Source organism: Dipodomys spectabilis, unplaced genomic scaffold (assembly GCF_019054845.1).
Source record: "Dipodomys spectabilis isolate Male_0828 unplaced genomic scaffold, ASM1905484v1 ptg000015l, whole genome shotgun sequence".
Taxonomy (NCBI): domain Eukaryota; kingdom Metazoa; phylum Chordata; class Mammalia; order Rodentia; family Heteromyidae; genus Dipodomys; species Dipodomys spectabilis.
Window position 1 is genome coordinate 896,857 of NW_024870692.1, and position 27,815 is coordinate 924,671.

The window sequence follows — 27,815 nt, forward strand, 5'->3', positions numbered from 1 at the left end:
TCTTGTCAAACTTGTTACCCCTTCCCTCATTTTTCTCCTACGTTTTGTCCCCTCAAATTCCACCCCAGTTTTACAGATCATTTCCAACATATTGTCTTGTCTATGTGGCTGTTGCATTGGTTCCCGCTTGTCCTTTGTCTCACCATTCTGTTGTTCCCCTTCCCTTCCTTAATTTAGATAAATATTTATATATACAATACCAGTGTACCAAAATCAAATATGGTGGCAACAGGGCATATGCCATAGGTGAAGAACATACAAAAGAAACAAAGAATCACATAGTATATTAAAAACAACAGCAACAAAGAAAAACCTCTTGTGACCATGCCTTGGAGTTTATTTCACTTAGCATTATCTTATGTACATAGCTATTGAGCTATTTTGATCATCTGATAAGATTATCCTCAATGCCACCCCATTTGTTAGGAAATGGAAAGACTTGGAAAAAGTCATATTAAGTTAAGTAAGGCAGACCCAAAGAAACATAAGTCCCACAGTTTCCCTTTTTTGCAATAATTAGTATACATCAAAGGAGGATATTCTTAGGAGAGGATCACAAAGGCTTAATAGCTATGTGCATAAGATGATATGAAATGATGTTTATCAAAATGAACTCCAAGAAATAGATACAAGAGGGCCCATGTTTTTTTTTTTTCTCCTTTGTCACTATTTTTGATTTCTGTGCTTTTTGTCTTGTACATGTTGATCTGTTTGGGGGCGAGTAAAGGGGAGCACAGAAACGGTGAGTCAAAGGGTGAACAAATGGAGCAGTGATACTAGACACTATGTTGACAATGAATTATATAACTTGTGAAGGAAGGAGTTAGGAAAAAATAGGAGAAAATCAGGGAAGAGGTGACACTGTTCAAAAGGAAATATACTCATTGTCTGACATGTAACCTCTTTGTATATCACCTTTACAATAACAATAAAAATTAATTTTTTAAAAAAGCAAAAAAAAAAAAAAAGCAGAAGCTGGGTGCCAGTGCTCATGCCTGTACTACTCAGGAACCTGAGATCGGAGGATAACCGGTCAAAGCCAGCCCAGGCAAGAAAGTTCATGAGACTCTTATCTTCAAAAAACTAGTCTGAAAAAGCAGAAGTGGCACAGTGGCTCAAAATGGTACTAGCCTTGAGCAAAAAGAAGCTCAGAGACAGTGAGCTGTCTCAGGTTAAATTAAAGCATCAAGACCTGCAAAAGAAGGAGAAGGAGGAGGAACAGGAGGAGAAACAGAAAGAAGAGGAGGAGAAATAAAGAACTTGCAGAGCACACCACTTACCTCTGAAAAGGGTAAACATTCACAAATAGTTTGCAAACAATAAACTTAAAAAGCTTTACTCAAGCTTTAGAGAATATTTATGTATGCATATAATTTTTCTTAGATACACATGGAACATTTACAAATGTTGACTATGTTCAGTATCATATAGGCTACAGTGTATTTATAACTGAGCTAATTGATATCTAACACTTCAGTATGGGATCTTAGACCTGTAATCTTAGTTACGCAGAGGCTAAGATCCAGAAGACTAGGGTTCAAAACCAGGCCAAACACAACTGTCCTAGATACTCTGTTTACAATTAACCAGACAATTAACCAGGCAAGTGTGAGGTCCCTAAATTCAAACTTCAGTACTGGCACACATGCACACATGCACACACACACACACACATACACACACACACATGTGCTCACACACATACACTAGCAATATGCATAGAAACTTTAAATTCTACTTTTGATTAATAAATTCATTAAAATATAATAAGAGAATTTGGAAACTTCTTGTAACTTAATAAAAATGCTGTATAGTCAAATTTTTAGGATTCAACTTGAGTAGTTAAAAAAAGGAAGAGAAATATGTGACTTTTATTTCATATTGTAGAAATGAAGAAAGGTAGAAATTAAATCAAAATTGCCAAAATTAGAGAAAAACAAAAATAATTGATGCAAAATAAATGAAAATAATGAGATAATTTTGAAATAGCATAAATTAGAGACGAGAACAATTATGTCCTAATAGGGCTCAACTTGACCACAAACTTGTTTATTTAAGAAGCTAATCAAGTTATTTAAACTCTCTACTGAAACTGACCAAAAGATGGATGCACTCATGTGATTTTTTTTATTTTTTCCTTCTTTTTTTTAATAAGTTTTTCATTGTGAAAATACTGTACAGAGCCGTTACAATTACATGAGCAAGGTAATGAGTACATTTCTTATCAAGCATTGTTGCCTCCTTTGTTTTTCCCCTACTATCCCTGCCCTCCCATATCCACGACTACACTCCCTCCAAAGTTGTAAAGTTCGTTTTTCGACATAGCATCTTGTACATCTCATTGTTGCAATGGGTCCACCTGTATCTCTATTTAAACAATTTGTTTTTGCCCTTCCCCTCCCCAAATTATTCCAACATCAAATACAGTAAAAACAGGGGTTATACCGTGGGGGAGGGACATAAAAAGCAACAAAAAAATCACCTTATAAATATGTTAGAAACAATAGCAAGAAAGAAAAAAACCACTTGTGTCCTTATCTTGGGGTTCATTTCACCTAACACCATCTTATCTGACCTTTTCTACTTGTCTCAGACATACACTAGTTATTGCAAATAAGAGAAACCATGGGACCTATGTTTCTTTGGGCCTGGCTTACTTCACTTAACATAATTGTTTCCGTCTTTCCATTTCCTAACAAATGGAGCAGTGTTATTCTTCCTGATGGAGGCATAGAATTTCATTGTATATGTATAGCATATTTTCTTGATCCATTCATTTACTGAGGGGCATCTGGTTCCATATCTTAGCTACGGTAAATAATGCTGCAATAAACATAGTTGTGCTGGTAGCTTTAGTATGGCCTTGTTTGTGATTATTCGGATAAATGCCCAAAAGTGGGATTGCTGGGTCATAGGGGAGCTCTCATGTGTTTTAACAATAAAAGTGGTTGATACAGCACAAAACATTAGATGTATAAATATAGTTGGGATATGGTAGCTAATGCCTATAATCCTAAATACTTAAGAGGTAGAAATTGGGAGGTTTGTGGTTTGTGGTTAGCCTAGTCAACAAACTGATAGATTGTGATAATAAAAACAATATTCTCAAGAGAATTCTTTGAGGAAATTCAAACCCTATTCATGACAAAAGAAATATGTTAGCCAGGCACTGGTGGCTCACACCAGTAATCCTAGGTACTTAGGAGGCTGAGATCTGAGGATCACAGTTCAAATGTTCAAAGTCAGGAGGGGCAAGAAAGTGTGTGAGACTTATCTCTGATTAACCACAGAAAACCGGAAGTGGGTGGTGTGGCTCATAGTGGTAGTGTGTTAGCCTTGAAAGAAAAAGCTCAGGGACAGCACCTGGGCCCTGAGTTTAAGCCCCAGGACTGACAAAATAATAGTGAATACTTTATTCCAGTACTGGTGGCTCTTAGCCTATAAACTTAACTACTCAGGAGGCTGAGATCTGAGGATCTTGATATTGATACAAAGCTAGCCTCAAAGCCAAAAGTAAGGTGATAGCAATAACAAGTAAAACAATTAAAAGCTCCAGGCCCTGAGTTCATCACAAAATTAAGTAAATAAATACTGTGATGGCCAGACAATTCAATGAAGAAAATCCTTTATATTTTGTCCTTACCAAGAGACTCCTCAACAGCAACACCTTCCAATCTTACCACATGACTGAAATTTTTGATTTGGGAGAAAAACAACAAAATAGTTCCATCTCTCTATAACAAACTTGTAGTTCAAAACAGATGAACTATCTCACAATTGTGGAACACAGGTTTAAATCTCTTTCTTTAGGCCAAAATGAAAGAATTAGCAGCATGTTCTCCCCCAGTGACTCCAGAACAGAGTCTCTCTCTTTCCTTTTCTAGATGCTACGGCTGCCAGTATCCCTTGGCTTATAGCAACATCATCGTAATCTTTGCTTCCATGGTCACATTACCTGCTCCTTTTCTGCATGTTAATTTTGCTTTACTCTTTCACTAGTGATTAGATTTAAGGCCTAGATCATTGGCAGAATAATCCAAGGAAATTTAGCCAAGTCCAGATCTGTATGTTATTCACCTTTGGAAAACCTTTTTCTTAATAAGGTGTCATGTCTAGATTGCAGAGACTGCTATGTGTAAGTGACCTAGTATACAAGGTGAACAGGAGCAGTCTGTAAACTACTGGGCTACATGTAGGACAGTGTCTCAGTCCATTTCATGTTGCTATCACAAAATACCTGATGCTGAATAATGAATAAAAAAAGGAGATTTGTTTGTTCAGCTCACAGTTCTGGAGGTTCAAGAGCATGGTTTGGGTATCAGCTCAGATCTGATGAAGGTCTCATGGCAGAAGGCATCATAGTGGTAAGACAGAAAGTTTGGTTAAGTTAGGGAGTATCTTCCAGGTCTACTTATAAACAATCTGCTCTCCCAGGACCTAGAGAAAAACAATGAATTCCTGAAAAAGCAAGAAAAACCTTAGTCACTCTTAAAGCACTGGGTGAATCGTTGTAAGAACTCACAGAGTAGACAGCAAACAACAAGGGCCTAATATCCAGTATATACAGGCAACTCAAGAAACTAACCCCTCCCAAATCTAACAAACCAATTACTAACTGGGCAAAGGAACTAAAGAGAGACTTCTCAGAAGAAGAGAAAAAATGGCAAATAAACACATGAGGAAATGTTCACCATCCCTGGTTGTAAGAAAATGCAAATAAAAACAACCCTGAGATACTACCTTACCCCAGTCAGAATGGCCCAAATACTAAAGTCGGCCAACGACAAATGCTGGAGGGGATGCAGAGAAAGAGGAGCCCTTTTGCACTGCTGGTGGGAATTTAAACTAATACAACCACTTTGTAAAACAGTCTGGAGGAAAGCTAAATACAGTCCTCCCCTACGACCTAGCTGTACCACTCCTACGTATCTGCCTTGAGCAACAGGAACCTGGATACAAGGACACATGCACCTCCATGTTAACTGCAGCACTGTTCACAATAGCCAAGATATGGAAACAACCCAGATGCCCCACTGCACATGAATGGATCCAAAAATTGTATATACAATGTAATATTATGCATCCATTAAAAAGGACAAAATAATGGCATTCACGGGGAAATGGATGGAACTAGAAAAAAGTGAGGTAAGCCAAGAGCAAAGAGACAAACAGCACATGGTCTTCCTCTACAGCAAAGTAAACATGGTCTCCCTTATATTACAACAAAGTAAACAAGACTGGAGAAACAAAGGACCTCCACTCATCTTGTAGCTGCTGACCACATATATGGTATATATGCACACATCTAAGGGAAACTAGGAGGAGGACACAGAAACAGAGGAAAACATACAACTGAGGGGCCCTTAAGCCACATTGGACATTGATGAAAACAAATTAAGCAACTCAAAGGCAGTGATAGGAGGGAGGGAATGAGAGGGAAAGAGGGAGCAGCTTACACTAAGCAAAAGGAAAGAAATGTACATGTCACCTGATGTGGAAGAAATAACTATTGTCAAAGCTCATATTATTCACAAACTTTATAGACCAGGATAATGACAATTTGTCTCATGAAGTTTAGAATGTGTATGTTGAGTTTAACTAAGTATCAATATACTATGTATCATAATACTATGAAATTTGTGAAATTTATATAATCACTTAATCACAATAAAAAAATTTTTAAAGTAAAATTAAAAATTTATTCCTTTTTTTAACCAAAAATTTAAAAAGCTAGGGCAGGAAAGAAGAAAACAATAAAATGAAGACAGCAGCAAGATTTACAAGGTCTGGTGAATACTCTGCACATTTTGCTTATTTTCCTCCCTTTTAGCTTTGAAAACCTCTGTTCCTTTTCTCTCATTCTTTATTCTGTTTCTAGCTTCCTGTTTTCTAATTCCTACCAAGAAAGCCTACTGGAACCCAAATTACAAAAATTGATTTGATTTAAATTCACATAAGCTTGAATTTCTCATAAAGGGATCAGATGAATGAAGAGAAACAATCACTTTCATTCTATTGAGTAGATGCAAATGTTTTGTAAATGTAATACACAAGAACAAGGTTTCCTTTATTTGCTTATTTTTTAGAAATTTATTTTGAATAACCATATCAGAGAATTTAAGAGACATTTTAATTTGACACATAAGGGACATAAATAGTAAAATATTTGCAGACAAAATAACCCTTGATATTAGATAAATTCATAATCTTAATTTTTTAATTTTTTATTTTTTACAAAGAGATTATAAGTCTATAAGTCATGAGGACAATGAATCTTAACCAATGTTGCCTCTTCCATCTTCTCCCTCATTTTGCCCCTTTCATCCCTACCCTCAAATCTAAGTGGTTTTATACAAGTCATAAAGGTTTGATTCATTTACCATTGGATAAAGGACAGGACACATTATTTTAAAATGATTTAACATATTTATACAGGCTAAATGGTTAGGATAGTAAATTTTCCACAGAAAAATACCAAACTATCAAGACTTACCCTGAAATGGTAAAATACTGCTATCCTCTAAAAGGAGAAGGTATTGTGTACACATGTTGTGTTCACCTAACAAACCCATATTTAAACTCTAACTGTAATATGCTGGTATTCAGAATTGGGGCCTTTGGGAGGAAATTGGGTTCAGATGAGGTCATGAGGTTGAAATACCCTCTTTCTTGCATTTTCTCTCTCTCCCTCCCTCCCTTCTTTCTTCTCTACTTCTGTGTGTGTGTGTGTGTGTGTGTGTGTGTGTGTGTGTCCATCAGGCAAAGACTCAGCCAGAAAGCTGCTGTATACAAACCAGGAAGAGGAACCTTTAGAAACCGAATTGGCTCATACTTTGATGTTGGACTTCCCAGAACTGTAAAAAATAACTGTCTATTGTTTACAATGTAGAATGTGTATTCTACATTATTGCTGTTAAGGTAGCCCAAACTAAACAAGATAGGACAGGAAAAACTCAGTTTAGACAGACTCTGTTCAAATGCAAGTCAAATCCTTGCAGTATCATGTTGCTGGAAACCATCCCAGATCTTCCCATCTCATCCAGAACAAGAAAAAAGAATTCTCATGATCTTCCTGTTCCATGCTTCCTAGGCCACAGCCACTTTGCCTGCCTTACATTGCATGCCCTAGAACATAAATACATACATTCTACAAAGGATATCAATGTATGCAAACTTATTTTTAGCCCACCTAAGGTTGATTTCTCCAAGTATATGCATATGCATCAAACATCTACAAAAAGCTAGCAAAGGGAGTACTATAAAATTCTCTGTCTTCCTACTGAAAAAAAATCCCTTCTAGATAACAGTAGTTTTATCAATCCCAGGAACATTTTTGTATCTATGTATCTATGATTCCTTTGAATAGATTTTTTTCCTTTTGACCATGCATTAAATTTCTTGTTTTGCTTAATTATTAACTGTGAATACAGACAATATCTCTGTGTCATTTTCATAACTTTTGTCAAGTACATTTAAATAGGCCCATAACAGATGTTGATCAATGTTTGAAAGCATTCAAAGATAATCAAGCCAAAACTGTGAAAAATAGTTTCAGAGGCTGGTGGTAATGTTTTTTCACAATCATTTTATTTTATCTCCTCATGGAGTCTTTCTCTGCTTAAATTAATAAGTAAATAAACAATTGAAAACCCTTAGCATTTATAGTCTTTGAAAAAATAAATTTCTCAGAAGATATTGTGAACATGCACACATGTACTTGTGTGTATGTGTGTGTGAGAGAGAAAGAAACAAAGAAAGGAAGAAAGGAAGAAAGAAAGAAAGAAAGAAAGACAAAGAAAGAAAGAAAAAGTACTGAAGCCTAAACTCTGCACCTGGGCATTGTCCATTTGCTGGTACTCTACCATCTGAGTTACAGCTTTGTGTGCAAGTGTTTATGTCTGTCTGTCTACGTGTGTCCGTGTGTCTGTGTATTGTCCATGTGTACGTGTGTGTGTGATTAAGTGGAAATAAGAGTCTTCTGGACTTTCCTGTCTGGGCAAGTTTCAAACTGTGATCCCCAGAGTTCAGCCTTTCTAGTAGCTACAATTATAGTCATGAGCTACCAGTGCCCAGAAATGCACATATTTTAATAAAAAGACCTTCCATTTCAGAGGCTAAAAGACATCTGGTGTATTTGAAGCAAGAATGTGGAGTAACTAAAATCCAAAAAAATTAAATGCAATGGATAGTATATTCATCATTTTGAAAATGTATTTTATTGCAGAACAGTAAAGATTTATGACTGAGTGGCAAGATTAGTAATGTAGTTTTCTCACTTTCTTTCATAAATATATAATATTAAAATAGCTTAATAAAATATCAGCAAGGTACATGTAATTTTAAGTCATATAATAAATAGTGACTATAAACCTTATATAAGCCAATTAAAACTTACATTCAAAATTCTCTAATAAATTTACTTATAATTATTTTAGGGTCTAAGAGGATGGATTTCCATCTTGCTACTCTGAATTCAATTACTTTGTAATGTATTTATGCTCATCTGTTTAAAATAAAAGTTTTACAAATTATTAATTATATCTCATATTTTTCCCACCTAATTCAAGACACATGAAAATATGACCTGTTTTTAACATAGCATATATATTCTTTGCCATGGAGTTGGAAATCCATTCTTCAAGGGTAGATTCTCTAAGCACAAATAAAGGAGATTAATAATTATAAACACTAAGCTTCCATCTCATAATGAGGTAATTAACAAAATGTTTATTATGGAAAGCAGGTTTTACGACAAAATAAATGAGAATAATATTTAAGTACTTATAATAACTACTTTAGCTTCACATTTTATATGATTTCCTTTCTCATGGGTTTTAAGATGACTGGTGAGATTTGAGTGTGACTCTCAGAGCCTGGTGCTGTGAACAGAAAGATTTTCAGACTCAGCTTTCTAGGCTTAGTATCTAGCTGGACCCTAGAAGTACTATCTGCAAGTTCCTTTGCCTTGTACTTTCTCAGAGGAGTATAATACAAGAAATAGTGATGTAATTCTTAGACAATGTTCCTTTAACAATTCTAAATTCAGATAAGAATATTCTTTTGGTAGCCTGGATTATGCCTATAATCCTAGCAACTCAGGAGGCTAAGGTATCATAGTTGGAAGCCAGTCTAGATGGGAAAGTCCATGAGACTTATAACTCCAATTATCCACCAAAAAGCTGGAAGTGGAACTATGGCTCAAGTGGCAGCCTTCAGTGAAAAAAAACTAAGGGGACAATGCCCAGGCCGAGTTCAATCCCCCGAATTGGCAAACACACACACACACACACACACACACACACACACACACACACACGACACACACACAGGCAGGATCAAATCTCGAAGTAGAGAATGCCTAAAATAAATATGCTAATCTCTCCAATATAAATAATCCTGGAGATGGTGACCCCTTTCATGATGTTTCTCATACCCTGTCAGGCTCTGGTTATCAATGGAAGCGAATCTTTACAGAGAAAATACTGTAAACTTATTTGGAGGATAGTTTCCACCATCCACAAATAGAAGTTTTTTTTTCTTTACCCTTTACTACTGACCTTTTGGAAACAGGGTCAACTTCATAGAGTTGGTAGACCAAGTCTATACTATACCTTGGGGGAAAATGGGCTAGATCTGTGTAGAAATTCACGCCTTTGTGTTTTCATTGCAGAGAAACACTAATAGAAGGCTATAAATGTTTCCAGACATACAAGCCTGGTGGAAACAAGGACTAACTCATGTCTTGTAAGACTTACATTACAGGCTTCCTATTTAACAAGGAAGGGTCTGAGCACCATTTGGTTTACTTTTTTTCCCAAATATCCATTACGATTCCCAGACAATGTACATAAAATACATTAAAGCTGTATCTGCATTGTAAACTAAGTTTGGCAAATGATATGCCAGGATCTAGGGCAAAAAATCTTAAACAACTAACTGCATAAATAGAGCTCAAGATAAATCATAGTTCACCCACCCTTAAATCCAACAGAAACTAGCTGGGGGTTGGGGTGAGAAGAATTGGAGAATACTGTGATTTACGATGACCATTTCTCCCTAGCTAAGTCATTCATTTTAAACTTCCTTTTCTATTACCCACCAGAGGCTGAACCTGCCAGGAAAAAAAAAAAATACAGACCACATCCTACAAGGCAAAGAAACCGTAAGGAAAAAATCTGCAGGCAATAGAAGAGAGAACATCTCTCAAAGCAATACAGGCTTGGAGATCTTGCCTTGAGGTACTCAATGAAGATCAGAAAGAGCTACCTGCTAAGTACAGACAATGATGCAAGTAAAACAGAATAGCATAACTCTCACCTCTCACTTCCAGCTGAAAGAACTTCACTGAAGAAAAAATTACGTTTGCTATTACTCTTTCTGTTGGAAATGACAGAAATCTAAATTATTTTACATAAAACAGGCTCAATGGAACTGCACTGCCTAGGGGGCAGGGATCTCTCCTACCTTTCATTCCCCCCTTGTCCTTCTCCTTATCTCCCTTCCCCCTTCATACACTTTTCCTCCTGGCTTCTTTTATCTGTCTCCTTTTATTTACACCTTCTACCACCTTTCCTGCCTTCATCTTTCCTCTCTACATGCAACTTTAATCTAAGTGTACCCAGGTGTCCTCTACAGAATGGCGAAAGAGATCTTCTAGTAGCCCCATCGTACATCTAGACTGCAGTCCATAATCAACTGATCCCATTGCTTTTGGGCCTGTGACAAGGTAGCAATTGTGTCAAAAATATATAGTGGAGAAAAAACTCACTTTGTGGGTTCTGCTGTCTCCTACAAGAGCACTCTCAATGAACTGAAGACCGTTCAGTAGGTCCCACCTCTGTGTGTATGTGTGCATGCGTCTGTGTGTGCATCAGTGCTGGGGCCTGACTGAAGTAAGTGTCTCGTGTTCTCCATTGGCATTTCACTCAGGCTGGTGCTCTGCCACATGGGCCACAGCTCCATTTCCAGCTTTTATGATTGTTAATTGGAGATAAAAAGACTCTTGGATTTGACTATGTAGAGGTGGCTGCCAACCAGATCCTCTGGTCTCTGCCTCTTGGATTATAGGTGCAAGCCACCAACATCCAGTTTAGGCCCCTCCTTTTAAAGATTCTAACCTTCTCCCCAATAGCATCGATCTAGGGATTAAGCCTGTGTGTCAAATGGGTCATTGGGTGATTTCCGGTTCCAAACTATAGCTCAGGTACAATTTTCATTTTGTTTCACAAGTTTATGGTACATGCATCACTAATAACATTGATGGTATAAACTTTATGCATTTAAAATATATACTTTGATGAGTTCCAACCTATATTCATTCCCTTGAAATCATTACTACAATCAAGATAATAAACACTTGAATAGATATTAAAAATTTCCTTATAACTTACTCTTCATTGAACCCCTTACCCAGTCATATGCCTGATTGCTATCACTGTAGATTGGTTTATATGTTCTAGAACAGTATAGACAGAACCTTTTTCACTCAGCTTCTCTTACTGAAGACAATGAGCTTGAAAATAATGTCTGTTGCAACCTACATTCATAATTTTTTTCAAGAGATACCATAATTTGTTTATCAAGTCAACTGTTGTTTACAGTTTAGCACTTAGAATTTGGTGTGAGTAAATTTATGTACAAAGCTTTGTGTGGACATATGTTTTTGTTTCCTAGATAACTACCTGAAAGCAGAATGGCTGAAACTTTTGAATGGTTCTATGTATAACTTTTAAGACACTTCTAAATACTTTCCAAATTTTTTTCTTTTTTCTTTTATCTTTGTTTTATATAGTCAAGGTGATGTACAGAAGGGTTACAATTACATAATTAAGGTAATAAGTACATTTCTTATCAAACTTGTTCCTGCCAAACTCATTCTTACATTCTCACCAAGAATGTATAAAATTCTAATTGTTACTCATCATTGCTGGTGCTTGGTATGATCAGTCTTCACATCTGAGTCATCCCATTATTGTTTCAAATTGCGTTTGACTCATAATCAATGATGTGTGTGTACCAACTCTAGGGCTTGAACCCAGGGCCTCGAGGCTAGAATTCTATCACTTGAGCAACTGTTCCACTTCGTTGAGAGTGGTTAATTGGAGATAAAAGTCTCATAAACTTTCCTTCCCAGGACGGCATTGAATTAAGATCCTTAGATCTCAGCCTCCTGAGTAGCTAGGATTACAAGAGTGAACCACTGATGCCCTGCCACAACTTTTAATGTATATTTTGTCCTGTTTTGACTATATGTTCCAGTCTTTTTTAGAGTTGTTTTTCTTGGTATAGATGATATCAAACATTATAGTTTGCTATAAATTCTTTTAGTCTGTGTCTAAATTGGATAATAGTATCTTTTAAACAGAAAAGTTTTCATCTTTAATAAGCTGCAATTTAATTTTCCTATAATTCTTTTTGTGTTTTTAATTATTTATGAAAATTTCACACACTTTAAAGTTTCACTAAGTTTCCCCTGTATTGTGTTGCAGAGATTTTTATAGTTTTAGATTTTATATCCTACTCTCTGACCTATTTTGAGTTAATTTTTGCTTTTAATGTAAAGTGTTAGATTTTATTTCCTGTCTTCATACATGTATTTGAACTTGAACTTTTATCATTTATTATTAAATGATTACCTTTTTGCTATTGAATTTCCTTGATGTCTTTGCCTCAAGTTCTTGAAAATGTATGTTTACTTACAGAAGTACTATTTGGATTTCCTGAATTCCCCAGACATTGTGCATTCTGTCTTAATGATCTATATGCTAATATTCTCATTCATACTAAAATGATCCAATCTTAGGAACTTTGAAGTAAGACAAAAATCAAACAGAATAAATGTTTACCACTTCTTTCAAACTTGTTTAATATGTTATAGACTTATTGAATTTTAATATATAGTTAAAACTCAGCTTTTCCCCAGTGCCTGTGGCTCATGTCTTTAATCCTAGCTATTCTGGAGGCTGAGACCTGAGAATCACAGGTCAAAGCCAGCTCAGGCAGGAAAGGCTATATGACTCTTATCTCCAAATAACCACCAGAAGAACCAGAAATGATTCTGAGGCTCAAAGTAGTAGAGTACTAGCCTTGAGTACAAAAGCTCAGGGACAGCACCCAGGCTCTGAATTCAAGCCCCACAACTGACAAAACAAAACAAAAACCTTCAGCTTTTAAAGTATCTAAAAACAACAGCAAACTAGAATTTTAATTAAGGCTATTCCAATGGATTCATATTCATAATTTGATAGCTTATAACTAAAATACTAAAATACTGAGACATAAACTATCGCAGATAGGAAGAGACTGGAAAAGAGAACAAAATATTGGTTAATATATAACACAAATATTCATATAAAATTAAAAATACAGTCATCACTATTATTGTTCTCATTTCTATCTGTTCATCTAATCATAGCTATACATATAATTGTGTTTGTCCATTATCCATTTAAATTTCTTTTGACCTCACAGAGTATCTCAGATGGTAATAGTTTCTTACCTCTCTGGTGTCCCAAACCACAGGACTGGGCATTGGCAATCTCAACTGAATTAGGCTGTTGTAGTTTCTACTTTCCTCTCAGAACATAAAATTTCTAAGAAATGCCTCAGGAATCTCCTTCATTGCAGAATGATTGCATCCTACTCCATAGTTAAGTAGCAACATAGTTGTCCCTTAAGTGTCTTGATCCATCAGTCATCCAATAGACTATTTCTCTTTGCTTGTTGATTGATTCACTGACTGAAGGACCCCAAAGTAATCAGATGACAGTCCTAGTGTCCAATTCAATGGAACCATTGCTGTGGCTCCTGGTGGAAAAGATACTCTCTTTGAAATTAAGACTTCCAGGAGCTGGGAAGGTGGCTTAGTGATAGAGTGCTTGCCTTGCATGCATGAAGACCTCGCTTCAGTTCCTCAGCACCACATAAACAGAAAAAGCTGGAAGTGGTGCTGTGACTCAAGTGGTAGAGCACTAGCCTTTAGCTGAAGAGCTGCACCCAGGCCCAGAGTTCAGGCCCCATGACCAACCAAAAACAAACAAACAAAAAAATAGAAATTAAGACCTCCAGAAAAACAGTCTCAAGTTTAATAATGGGAGGCACAGCATTTTTCTTCTTCTAGATTAGTAACACTTGAAATTACATATTACCAATCCCTGGTTTTTCATGTATGAATCCTATGTAGGAAAAATAAATTTGATGGCAAATTCAACTTTAAAAAGGAAATAGATATGTTGAGAAATTAAGGCATTGTGCATGATGAGAAGTAAAATATACGAAAAGTGTAAGTCTACATTAGTTATCTGTTCTTCAACCAGGCTCAGTTCGTTCCCACTTACTGCCCTTGCTTCACTTTTTTCTCCAACTAAGAATGTTCCATTTCTTCATGTGTCTATTGGCCATTCTTATTTGCTCTTCAGAGAAGTCTCTCTTTGAGAGACTAGTGAAGACCTTCTCCCAATCTGTGGGCTTTCTTGCTAGCTATGTTCTTTGCCATGCTGAAGCTCTGCAGCTTAATGCAATCCCATTTGTCCAACTTTTTGATTTGTTATGTTTCTGGGTCTTTATTAAGAAAATTTCGGCCCATGCCAAGGAGACCTAGAGGTTCTCCTATGCCTTCCTGTAATGTTTTCAGGGTGTCTGCTTGTACCTCGAGGTCTTTGATCCATTTAGAATTGATTCTGGTGCAAGGTGATATAAAAGGATCTAACTTCAGTTTTCTACAAATGTTTAACCAATTTTGCCATTTACTGAAGAGGCTGTCTTTCTTCCACTCTATTTTTTTTTGCTCCCTTATCAAAGATTAGGTGGCTATAGGTCTGTGGGTTCATTTCTGGGTCTTCAGTTCTATTCCATTGGTCCTCAGGTTTGTTCTTGGGCCAGTACCAAGATGTTTTTGATTACTGTAGCTTTGTAATTGAGTTCAAAAGTTGGTATTGATATTCCTCCAGCACTGTTCTCTGGCCATAAAGGAAATGTAAATCAAAACAACATTGAGATTCCTGCTCACCCCAGTTAGAATGGCTATAATCAAGAAATCTAATAACAACAGATGCTGAAGGGGATGTGGACAGAAGGAAATGCTACTACACTGTTGGTGGGAGTGTAAACTTGTTCAACCATTCTGGAAAGCAGTGTGGAGGTTCCTCAAAGGACTATACACAGAGCTCCCCTATGACCCAGCCATCCCACTTTTGGGCTTTTACCCAAATGACCACAACAAACAAAGCCACCCTAAAGCTAACAACACAACTGTTTATTGCAGAATTATTCACCATAGCTAAGATATGGAACCAACCAGGTGCCCCTCACTAGATGAATGGATCAAGAAAATGTGAGATAGATAGATAGATAGATAGATAGATAGATAGATAGATAGATAGATAGATAGATAGATAAATATATATATTGGAATTATATGCTTCCATCAGAAAGAATGATATTGCCCCATTTGTTAGGAAATGGAAAGACTTGGGAAAAGTATATTAAGTGAAGTAAGCCAGGCCGAAACAAACATAGGTCCCATGGTTTCCCTTATTTGCAATAGCTAGTGTACATCTAAGATTTAGCAGATGAGTAGAATAGTTCAATAGCTATGTATATATAACCATATCAGATGATGTTAAGCAAAATGAACTCTAAGACATGGACACAAGAGATTTTTCTTTGTTGTTGTTCTCAATGTACTACGTGATTTCGTGTGTGTGTGTGTGTGTGTGTGTATGTGTGTGTGTGTGTGTGTGTGTTTGCGTTTTCCTCCCTACGGTTTATCCCCTGTCGTCACTGCATTCGATTTAGGTGCCCTGGGTATTGTATATACGTTTATCTGAACTAGGGAAGGGAAAGGGAGCAGCAAAATGGTGAGACAAAGGACAAAGGGGGAACCTATGCAAGAGCGATACTGACAAACAACGTGTTGGAAATGATCTGTACAACTTGGAGCAGGGGTTGGGAGGTAGGGAAAGAGGAAAAATAACAAGGGAAAGGGTAACAAGTTAGACAAGAAATGTAACCAATACCTTACTTATGTAACTGTAACCCCCCCCACACAACATCTTTGATGGGGTTCATCAACACAAGCCTGTTCTCATCCTGACTCTTTCTAAACTCAAAAGGATATATATTCAATTTTCTTCCTTCTTTTCTGTAGGAAGTTGCAGTTTCTAAGCTTTCCTTGAAACTAGAATGAGAGATATTGGTAAAAGTCAGAACAGATAGGGAGGTCTTTGTTCTCTGAATGGCAGAGTCTTCTGGGTTTGGGGTTTTGTTTTGTTTTGCTTTGCTTTGGTGGGGGCAGGAAGTCAGAAGGAAATTGTAAAATTCCAATCTTTATTTTTGCCTTTAACTTTGCTCAATTTCATCTGACCAAATAGATTCAAGCTAATGACTATAATTCTAATTCAAGTCTCCTGATTTTCAAATAGTTTGTGGAAAAAATATCTCACTTTCAAAATAAGTTGATGGACAGTCTAGTCTTTTATTCCATTTTCAGCATATTTATAGCTATTTTAGAGAAATGTTAATGAAGTCACTTGAGGCTCTTATCTAGATAACTTTTAACTATTTTGACTTCCCCATTCATTACCCTTGGAATTCTTTGGATGTACTGTTAGCTACTAAAAGATGGTATGTGGTTCCTTTAAACACCTGAAAATGACTTTATACTTTATTTATTAATCTTCATCTTGAAGCTTAAATTTATTGTCCCAACCTGTTGAGGTCTATTTTAGAATGTGTCATTTCTTTGCATAATTATATTCAATTTAATATTCCCTAAGATATAATAGATATGCTCATGGTTAGAAATTTTGAAATGATTAATACCCTTCCTTATACATTTTAAATAGAAATTTAACTGAAAGAGAACTCACATGCATACACATACATATGAAATGTAATGTGCATAACAACTTGTATATTTACATTTAATCAGAGTATATCTTAATATAAAAATTTTACATATAAACTTACTAAATTATCACAAAATGTTTTCCTTGATAGTCATTACCCATTAAAACATCAAATTAGTAATTCATCTTAAGCCTTCTTTCGCTAGTACCACCATGTTTCCCCACATGTTCTCCTATAGATAAGTTTTCTTGCTACTGAACATTAAGGGCAGCAATATGGTACATATTATTTTGTTCCTGACTTCCTTATTTTGTGATGTTTGTGAGTTTTGTGATGTTTGTGTATGGATGTGTGTGCATGTGTGTGTGTGTGTGTGTGTGTGTGTGTGTGTGTGTGTGTACTGCTACTAGGGCTTAAACAGAATCTTGTGCTATTAACTTGTTTTTTTTTCACTCAGGTGTAGAGCCCTACCACTTAAGCCACATCTTCATTTCCAGCTTTTCTTTTAATTAATTGGAGACAAAGTCTCTCAGAGTTGTTTCCTGGGCTGGCTTTAAACCTTGATTCTCAGATCTCTGGCTTGTGAGTATTACAGGTGCTAGGCCTACTATGTGCTTTACTTTTGTGGTTGCATGTATTAGTAGCTAATTTACTTTCATTCTGTCTTATACGTTGTTATATGAATATACTTGAATCAATTTATTATTAAGGGATATTCATTGCTAATGTTTGGTACTTGTAAACATCCTTGCCCATGCCTTTTAGTTGACATATGTGCCTATTTCTTTGGGGAAGGACATAGCTAATGGAAGAATTGCTAGGTCTTTGATTATGATTGTGCTCAGCTTTCATAGACAATGACAGTGTATATACAAACATATACCCTTACTAGCCTATGTGTATTAGGGCACAGCCATAGTATTGTAAATGTCTACTTCTACTGTGTGGTTTACCTTTTGGCGAACAGTCCTTCCTCTAATACAGTTTGTTCTTTTTTTTTCTTTCATGCTTTAATCTTGGTAGCTTTAGAGTCTTGACATTCAGCAGCAGAAAAATGCCTTTAACTTTCTTTGCTCTTATTTTTTTGTTTAAATGTAATTTATCTTGTATCAAAATATCCATGAATCAATTTTGACTATTTTTATTTTTAGTAAAAATACTAGTTAACAAAACACATTAGTCTATATTTTAAATCTTACTTGATGCGATATTTGTGGAATACATTCATAATTTGTTATATTTTTTCTTGCTTACAAAATAATATGCTCTTATTTTTAAAGATAGTTTGAAAAAAGTTATCAAAATGTAGTTTGCCAATGTTTTAATCAAATAAGGTACAAGCTACCAAAACTCAGGATTGTCATTCCCCCCCTCCCCCAGGAAAATCATCTAAAATTATGCGATATCCATACTTGTGCAATGGCTTATCTCTTCCTGTTAACTAGATTCGAATCTTTATTGGCCTTCAGATAAGAGTGTTCAGCATTTCTGACTAACATTTGATCATGTGTAGCAATTGGAGCATTTTAATTCACTCAACATACATGCAAACCTGTTCAATGTTAGAGCATCCTATATTCCTCTGCTTTTGACAGATGATCATAGTTATGCAGAAATAATTGTTTTCTAACTTTATCATGTAAAACTGCAAGACTCAAAAGCATGCTGATGATTATGTTTCTTATCTCCACAAACTTCTAGATGGAAAATCAGAATACTTTCAACTTCTAATTGATGTCACTTCTTCATATCTACACTTTTATGGATATACCGAAACATCTACCACTCTTTGGTTTGTCCCATCTTCCAGAATCTCACATACAGAATCTCTCTTCTCAGTTCTCCCAGGACCTATTTCATTTGCTTATTTAGTTTGTTACTTTAAAATATAGACATAGTAGTGCATTGGTATCTCACCTCTGTAATCCTAGCTACTTAGAAGGCTGAGATCTGAGATCAAGACCGAGTTTTGAAGCCAGTGCAGGTAGACAAGTCAGTGAGACTCATCTCCAAAAAAAACTAACAAAATGCAAGAAGTAGAGGTATGTCTCAAATTGTAGAGAACCAGCCTTGTGTGCAAAGCTAAGAGAGAGCATGAGATCCTGAGTTCAAGACCCAGTACCAGCACTAAATAAATATTTTTATTTATTTATTTATTTATTTTGGTCAGTCGTTGGGCTTGAACGCTGGGCCTGGGCACTGTCCCTCAGCTCTTCAGCTCAAGACTATCACTCTACCACATGAGCCACAGCGCCACCTCTGGTTTTCTGGTGGCTTATTGGAGATCTGAGTCTCATGGACTTTCCTGCCCTGGCTGGCTTTGAACCACGATCCTCTCAGCCTCCTGAGTAGCTAGTATTACAGGCGTGAGCCACCAGTGCCCGGCATAAATAAAATTTTAAAAGTCATAAAAAGTAGACCAAATGGGGGCTGAGAAGGTGGCTCAGTGGTAGAGTGCTTGCCTTGCATGCATGAAGCCCTGGGCTCCATTCCTCAGCACCACATAAGCAGAAAAAGCTGAAGTGGCACTTTGGCTCAAGTGGTAGAACGCAACCCTTGAGCTGAAGCACCCAGGCCCAGAGTTCAGGCCCCACGACTACTCCCCACTCCCAAAAAAGTAGACAAAATGAAGAAGAGAAACAGTCTTTCACTGACTTTGAAAGAGCATTTGTCCCTCCTTTCACTAACTTATTACTTTTTGCTAAGATGAATGTTCTCAGAAGACCTTTCTTCTGAAGTCTGTTTCATATTTGCCTTATAATTCACTGCATGAGGTTGGCCTTTGTTAATGAAGCAGTTTCCTAAGATGCAGTCATCTCTAAAGTGTTTTTTGTCTGACCTTCTTCCCATGATAGTATAAGTATAGTATAGTAGAAGTATGAGGTTCCATTAGACCATCTTCATGATCTAAAGCTGCTATTATTTGACCTCCAAAACTGTTCTTGCTAGAACTTCTGCATCCATATTATATATTCTATTTATCAGCATATTTATCACTAAAGTTTATCATTTACCTTAGCCTACATCCACTCACTTCTAAGCTCCATTTTCCAGTTTTGTTGCCTTTGCTACAAAAGTACATTCTAGACTCATTAAGCATCCATCATCTTCATTACTGCCTTCTCAGCGCTAGGTGCCTCCAACTGCTTTCCTGAACCATTGCCAAGCTTCCAAGATGGCCTTCCAGTTCCTGTTCCTATCTCACCCATGGCGATACTGGAACTATATTGATCTTCCAGTAACATAAAGCAAGTTAGACAACATTCCAGAGTTTTTTTCAGCATGTAGATAAAATGTACATTTTTTATAATGGCCATTTCATTTCTTCAGTCTTACCTGCTACTGCTCTTTTTGCCACACACCTAGCTCACTCATGCTCCCAAGGCCTTCTCCAGGACTATTTCTCTGCTGGGAATGTGCCTATTTCTAATAACAAGGTGGTTTCTTTTTACCTTACTTGAGTCTCAGCTCAAATGTATCTCGTCCAGTGAGGCATTCCTGACCATCTGATTTACTTGTATTCTCTACCTCATAGTCACTTGTTTTCTTTAATATCATCTTGGTTAAAACAAGCAAAGTTATTACCATTTGAAATTATCTCGATATGGATTATTAAGTTACTTTCACTATCTCACCATGTGAATAGGTAGTTCCTTGAGCATTAGAACTTTGTTTGTTTGCTATAAGATTCTGGGAGTTTTAAGAAGAGCTTTCTTGGGGAAGGGAAGGAGAATCACAGAAACAATGGGACCAAGGGTGAACCAATGCAACAGTGATACTCCCTAGACAATGTTGGAAATGAACTTTACAACTTGGCAGGGAGGAGAGTCAAGGAGGGAAAGTGAAGAAAATGAGGGAGGGGGTAACACTGTTCAAAAAGAAATGTACTCATTACCTTACTCATGTAACTGTAACCCCTCTGTACATCACCTTTACAATAAAATTTAAATTGAGAAAAGAAAACCTTAGACAGAGAAGCTTAACCTTTCTAAGTGTTAGCTGGATGAATAAGTGGAATAAGGAATGTGTGCATAAACTCTCTTCGTGATATATCCATCTCTTCTGTATTTTTTCTTTCTCCTCATTCTGACTTGCTATTGTAAAAATATTACATACAATTTATCTTTATAGTTTATCAAATATAAATGCTAAAGACTCATACAAACATTACCTTTGGCATATAAAATTTTAGAGATTTTTTTTTAATTGTTTATATTATTTAATCTTTTAACAGTTATAGTGATGTAAGTAACTGGATGGCTTTTCTTGTCATTTGACGCAACATGAAAGGTATTTCCTACTACTGTTGCTATCCAAATATGTTTATAAATTTACTTGAATTTCTCTCAATTTAAAATATTCTTAGAATCTCTTTTACAAATCTTGAAACTTTTCTTCTCATTGCAAAGGAAGAAATCCAAGTCAATTAAAAGGAACATAAGTTAGAAACATACAAGCATATTTGTGGCTGGAGTTATTCCACTGTTTGTACATTTAAATGAGCTATACCTAAATGTGTGGAAAAATATAGCAAGTACTATGGGGTGTACATATACTATCATATATACTTAGATATTTGTTCTTTGTTTCTCCTCTTCCTCTTCCTCCCCATTTATTTATTTGCTGGTGAGGGCTTCAACTCAGGAATTGGGCCTTCCTTAGCTTTTTTAGCTCAAAGCTGGTGCCTGAATAACTTGAACCGTAAGTCCCTTCCAGCTTTTTTTCATTAATCAAAGATAAGATTCTCATGAACTTTGCTACTCAGGCTGGCTTCAAACTGTGGTCTTTAAACAATCAGCTTCCTGACTAGCTAGAATTATAAGTGCAAGTTGTAAATGCCTAGCTAGATGTTTATTTATCTTGCAAATACTTTCTAATAAGTATATAATATATTAAAACCTTTTCTGAAATATACATGTACATCTATATCCTTATATAATTTGTAGAATGTATATTTTAAAAGTATGCTCTGCAGAAGTGGCGCTGTGGCTCAAGTGGTAGAGCGCTAGCCTTGAGCTGAAGAGCTTAGGGACAGCGCCCAGACCCAGAGTTCAAGCCCCACGACCGACAAAAAAAAAAAAAAAAAGTATGCTCTGCTTTCAGTTCATTTCTATAAGTTCCAACTCTAGAAGCATGTAAAATTTCCTGTAAGTTTATTAAAATAGTTTATTTATTAGAGGTATGAAGTTAGAGGTTTTCAGTAGGAAAGACAAAATGGAAGAATCATGTGTTAGTACCACACCAGATTTGCTTTAAACAATAAATTTAAAGCTTGTCTATTCAACACAACATAACTTCCCTACTATTTTGGGGAGTTGGAATTAATGTGTCCAGTGCATCCAGAATTTATGCCATATGCATTATGTTCTTCAATAGGAAATCTTTCTTTCTCTCTTTCTCTTTCTCTCTCTCTTTTCCTTCCTTCCCTCCTTCCTTCCTTCCTTCCTCTCCTTCTTTCCTGTCTTTCTTTCTTTCTTTCTTTCATTCTTTCTTTCATTCTTCCTTCCTTCCTTCCTTTCTTTCTTTCTTCCTTTCTTTCTTTTCCTGTCTAGGAGCTTTAACTTGGTCTGGATGCTGTCTCTGAGCATTTTTGCTCAAGGCTAGAGTTGTAGCACTTGAACCTCAGCTCCATTTCCAGCTTTTTAGAGGTTAATTGAGGGTAAGAGTCTCATCAACTTTCCTTTCCAGGCTGGTTTGGAACCATGGTCCTCAAATCTCAGCCTCCTGACTAGTTAAGGTTACATGCATGAGTCACTAGCACCTGGTATATCATTTATTTTATGGTTTGCAATAACTATTTGGTATCATGATCATAATGTATTAGCTCAACAGCAAAAAGCTGTAAGTGGAGGTGTGGCTCAAATGGTAGATGGAGAGCCTTAAGCAAAAAGCTTAACAAGAGCCATGGTCTAGGTTCAAGCCTCTATACTGAGATGGAAAAAAAAGTAATGTCAGGCATTAGTGGCTCATGACCATAAATCTAGCTACTTGGGAGACTGAGATCTAGGGATCATTAGCTGTGTCAGAAAGTCTGTAAGACTGTTATCTCCAATGAACCAACAAGAAAGCCAAAAGTTGAGCTGTGGCTTAAGTGGTAGAGTGCTAGCCTTGAGCAAAAACATTCAGGGACAGAGCCCAGCCTCTGAATTCATGCCCCAGTTCCAGCACAAAAATAAAACAAAATGAAAGTAAATAATGGTTTAAAAATACCTGTGAAAAAAATAGTGTTAGCATTGTGCCCACCTTTGGTCCTAGCTCCACCCATCCCTGAGCTCCTCCCTGCCCTGGAGTTCTGCCCTACAGCTGGCTACTCCTTCTCTCCTCCCAGACCCACCTGAGCTCCCACCTACCTCACTTCCTGCTCCCAGACTCTCCTGCTTACCTGTATAGAGAGAGAGGTCATGTGCTCCCTCTCCTGGGACAATATGGCACCTTTAATAAACCTTACAATAATCTTTCTCCTCTGCCTGCCTGTCTCCACGTGGTCCCCTGGGATGGATCTGAAAGATCCCTTCAAATAAGATCCAAGGATAAAATACAAATGTATGGCCAACCTCTAAATGTTTAAGTATTCTTTACTGGCTAAACTATAAACACAACTGCTAGACCAGAAGCCTCCTCCCTCATGGTTTAACATGCTCTTTCCCTAGGCAACACTAGGCCCATGTAGTAAAGGAAGCAAATGATCAGCCCCTAACCCCTTTCCCTGAAAGAGCACCCTGTTGGGATAGCTATGACCACATAAGGCAGAGAGATCTCCCAAATCCTGGAGGTTATAAAAGGTCACAATGGCTGACAATTCTCGCTTCCTCTCACCTGGGGGAGAGGGGTCTTCCTGGTCCCCTTACTGGCAATAAACCTTTCCTTTGTTCTTCCTACCTGGATGTCCGTGTTTTCTGGCAAGATCTAATTTACTCTAACATTGGTATATGGGCCAGGAACTAGGTTTATGTTGGTGGATTTGCTCATCTGAGCTTCCCAGGAGCCTGGTTCTCAATCAGCTCTGTGCTAGTCGCCCTGTCACCCTGAGAGTTGTTACCCCAGGGGCCGGGACTTACACCAGATCCACACAGCCACAATGCAGCTTCCCTCCTGATAGCCAGAGCTTTCCCACATCCACTTCACCGGCCTCCATTCATTCTGCATGGGATAAGTAGACTTGAGATTCCTATGGTGACATTCTTTTCTTTTATTCAGACTTTTATTGCCAACTTTTCTTTAACCCACATCCAAGAGCCCTGGTACCTGGCTGTTGCGAGTCTCCAGCTGAAGGCTTAGGGTCTGAGGCACAGGCCTATGACCCAGACCTGAGGCTGTGGGATACAGGAGTCAGGTGAAGACCTACCACTGTCTCCAGCCACACTCTCCCTAAGACCAAAACATTCTATGGACACCTTGATTGTTTTGGACTTGGATCAAGTCACCAATGGGCAATTCTCAGACTAGATCCCATCTGACTCCCCACTGGGGTTCATACTGGCCAACATGCTCTCTTTCTCCATTTAGCTTCTGGCTGTAAGCGCCAGCACCTCATTGATCTGTACAACTGAGCATGGCCTGATTATGACCTAGAGAGCCCATCCAAATGTTGGCTTCACAGCTCCTTCAACCCCATCATTATTCAGGATTTATACACTAGCCTTGAGCCATGCCCTCTGACTTTTCTTGTCTGATATCAGCTCCATCTCTGTCTCTGTCTGTCTGCCTGTCTGTCTGTCTCTCTCTCTCTCTCTTTCTTTCTCTCTCCAGACTAGAGATCATTTCCCACTAAATTGCCTCCACTCCCACTGACAGCCATTTGACTTGTGTCTTGAGAGTGAGATGCAGGCAGGGTCCCAGGGACCCTCCCCCGGCCCCCCACATCTAGATTCCCTCTCAAGGGCAAACCATCCTGTATATTCTTCCTCTCTGTAGCCTGCTTGGAGTCTCTAAACTAAAACTATTGGTCTACTACAAACTCCTTCTGCTAACCTCTGTCCTTGCCTCCCTGTCTGCCTCTTTTGTAGGCATAAACCTTTTGTTTCCCAGCCCCCTTCCCTGGCTAACACCTTCTTCCCTTCTAGACCCTAAATAAATGGGCCTCTGCCCTGTGTCTGTCAATCCATCACAGACAGTGGCTGGCTGGCTAACACACTGGACCAGCTTCTCTCTTTTACTGCTGTTCCTTTTCCTGCTCTCTCTTTTTCCCACCCCAAAATGCCTTTGGGACTCAGACCAAAATTCACTTATTTTCTCTTTCCTGAGTCCACTGACTTTGGTATCTGAATTCTTAATTTCTCCCTTAAGCCTCCTCTAGGAGGCTACACAATAAAAATCCCTCCCTCTCACTTCTTCCCTATCTGAATACCTCTATCTCCAATCACCTCCTCTCATTAAAAACTTGCTTAGCAACCCCCTCCCCAATTCTCTTTAGTGGCCTCAGAAACTGACACCTAGGAAGAGACCAAAGACACCTGTTGGGTTTTCTACACAGTCCCCCACTCTTCCACCAAGCTAAGTCTTCTTCACTCTTCTAGGTGTCAAATGATTTTTGATTCATATTCGATATGCCTTACTAACAGAATTATTGCCTCTTTTCACCTGTGAAAAAGAGTTTATATGCCCTGCATGTAAACTGAGACCCGACCATCTAATATATTTTGTTAGCAAAGGTGTCTAAACTTATTCTATTGTCAAATTTCTAATTCTAAGTAACTACTTAAAGCCATCCTGGTACCTCTTGCTGGGAGGAAAGTCTCCACCCAGTGCTCTGATTCTGCATTAATTACCTTCCTAAATGGCTCAAATTGCCAGCCTCTAAATGTGCCCTATTAGGCCTGGAACAGCTCGGGCACCAAGGCACCATGCTATGTGTCTCCATGTTCACGTCCTGTGGCTTGACTCCTGGCTTGCTCTTCTCTGGTGACATCCCACTTCAGCTCTCCATTTGAGCTGAATTGGTTGGTTGCCATTGTTGTTCTTTCTATCCTCTCTGGCCTATTTCTTAACTGTATTAAGTGTATCAACGGGCTCCAAGATGTGATCCTTCAAAATGTGGCTTCTTCTTTTCCACCTTATTATAAAAGTCCCACCAAAATCCCAAGCCAAGGAGAACATCTGAGTTTCTTAAAGCCACTAGGGGATGGCCTCAGTGGGCTGGCTGCCAGGTGATGGAAACTCTTCTAGGAGAGGTGCACCCTCTGACAAATTCCAGGGCCCTGTGGTCTTTCCACTGCTCTGAGAGCCAGCTCATTGTGTTGTAAGGTGAATCATCCCAGAATATTTGAGATCTTATACAGTTAACAAGCTGTAGGCCACCAGTTGTTAAAAAGGCCTGCAGCATGCAAATACACATAACACAGCTAGGAAACATGTTAAAGAGGAAAGAAATAACAAAAACAATACCTACAAGCCAATTCAGCTCCAATGGAGAGCCGAATTGGGACTCCATGATGACTGGAGACGAGCCAGGAGACAGGACACAATCACAGAGACACATGTGGCATAGTGTCCTGGTGGCTAGGCTGGTCCAGGCTTAAATAGGTCTCCACAGAGGGCAGATCCTCCGGAAATTCTCAGTCCCAGGCACTGGACTAACAGATTCAGTAACCTATCAGCCAAGTGCCTGCCCCTGCCTCCAGGGATCCAGGCACGCCCATTACCTGGGAGGCAGATGGTGGACAGGGTGTTTTCTTCCCCCAACATGTAAACAAAATGCCAGACCCTAACATCCACCATGTGGCCAATATGGTACTGTCCAGACCTGACCTCTTTACTTCAGTTAACACTGGACATGCCGTCCAAACAACTTTTTGAAGTCACTCGAAAATCTTCCCAAAAAAAACTCTATTTTTCTGTCCTGTTTTATGTTTATATGCTTTCCCAAAAACCTAGGGATTAATCCTTCTGTTTGGAATTGTGTCTCCAGGGGGAAAATCAGAGTCTTCTATGTGCTACGTCTCCTTCTGCAAGAAGGCAGTTGGGATCATGAAGGCAGCTAGAGCCTGGTTCAAACAGCTAACCAAATGCCTTGCTAACACAATCAAGCCCTGAAAAAATGAGCTCCAGCTAAAGTGCTTTGTTAAACAAAAGTTTTGTCTTGAATCTTGATCATTGGCAAAAGATCTCTTGCCACTAAAATCTATTCACATGTATGTATCCATGGTCAAGATAAAAACTGTCAGCTTTGTGAAAAAGAGGGAATTCTGTGATGAAGAAAACCACTAAGAAAAAGTGTAAAGCAAAAGGAAAGTAAAAAGGCCTTGAAAAAGGAAACTGAGGAAACACCTTTGGATAAGAAAGTATTTGGAAAGTAAGAATTGTCTTAATATTTGTTCCAAAATAGAAAAGGTAGAGAGGAAGACCAACTCCAGAAAATTCTAGTAGGTGGCAGATGGTATGAGTATTTGTAAATTCTTAAAAGATAAAGCTTATTAAAATTGTTATGTAAGCCGGTGCCGGTGGCTCACTCCTGTAATACTAGCTACTCAGGAGGCTGAGATCGGAGGATTGCAGTTCAAAGGCAGCCTGGGCAGTAAATTCATGAGACTCTTATCTTCAATAAACCACCAAAAAACCAGAAGTGGCACTATGGCTCAAGTGGTAGAGTGATAGCCTTGAGCTGAAGAGCTGAGGGACAGCGTTCAGGCCCAGAGTTCAAGCCCCATGACAAAAAAAAAAAAGGTATGCAACTAAGTTAGCTGTGATTTAAATACTGATGTAAAACCAGCATGTCATTCTTTATGTCCATCTAAAGTCAACTGTCTTTAACCAATCTGTGTATAAATTTGTACGCAACTGAGCAAGATATTTGTCAATCCACCCAAGGGACACAGTGTAGACCAGATCTTGCCTGGACCATCCTATCTCCACACAGCTAATTCTTGGTGAAAGTCTGCTTTAGATTTACACAAACTAAGACTCTTGTGGGACATTCTCTGTAAACCTTACTCAGCCTGACCTGAAAAAGCTATTGTTATGTTATCAAA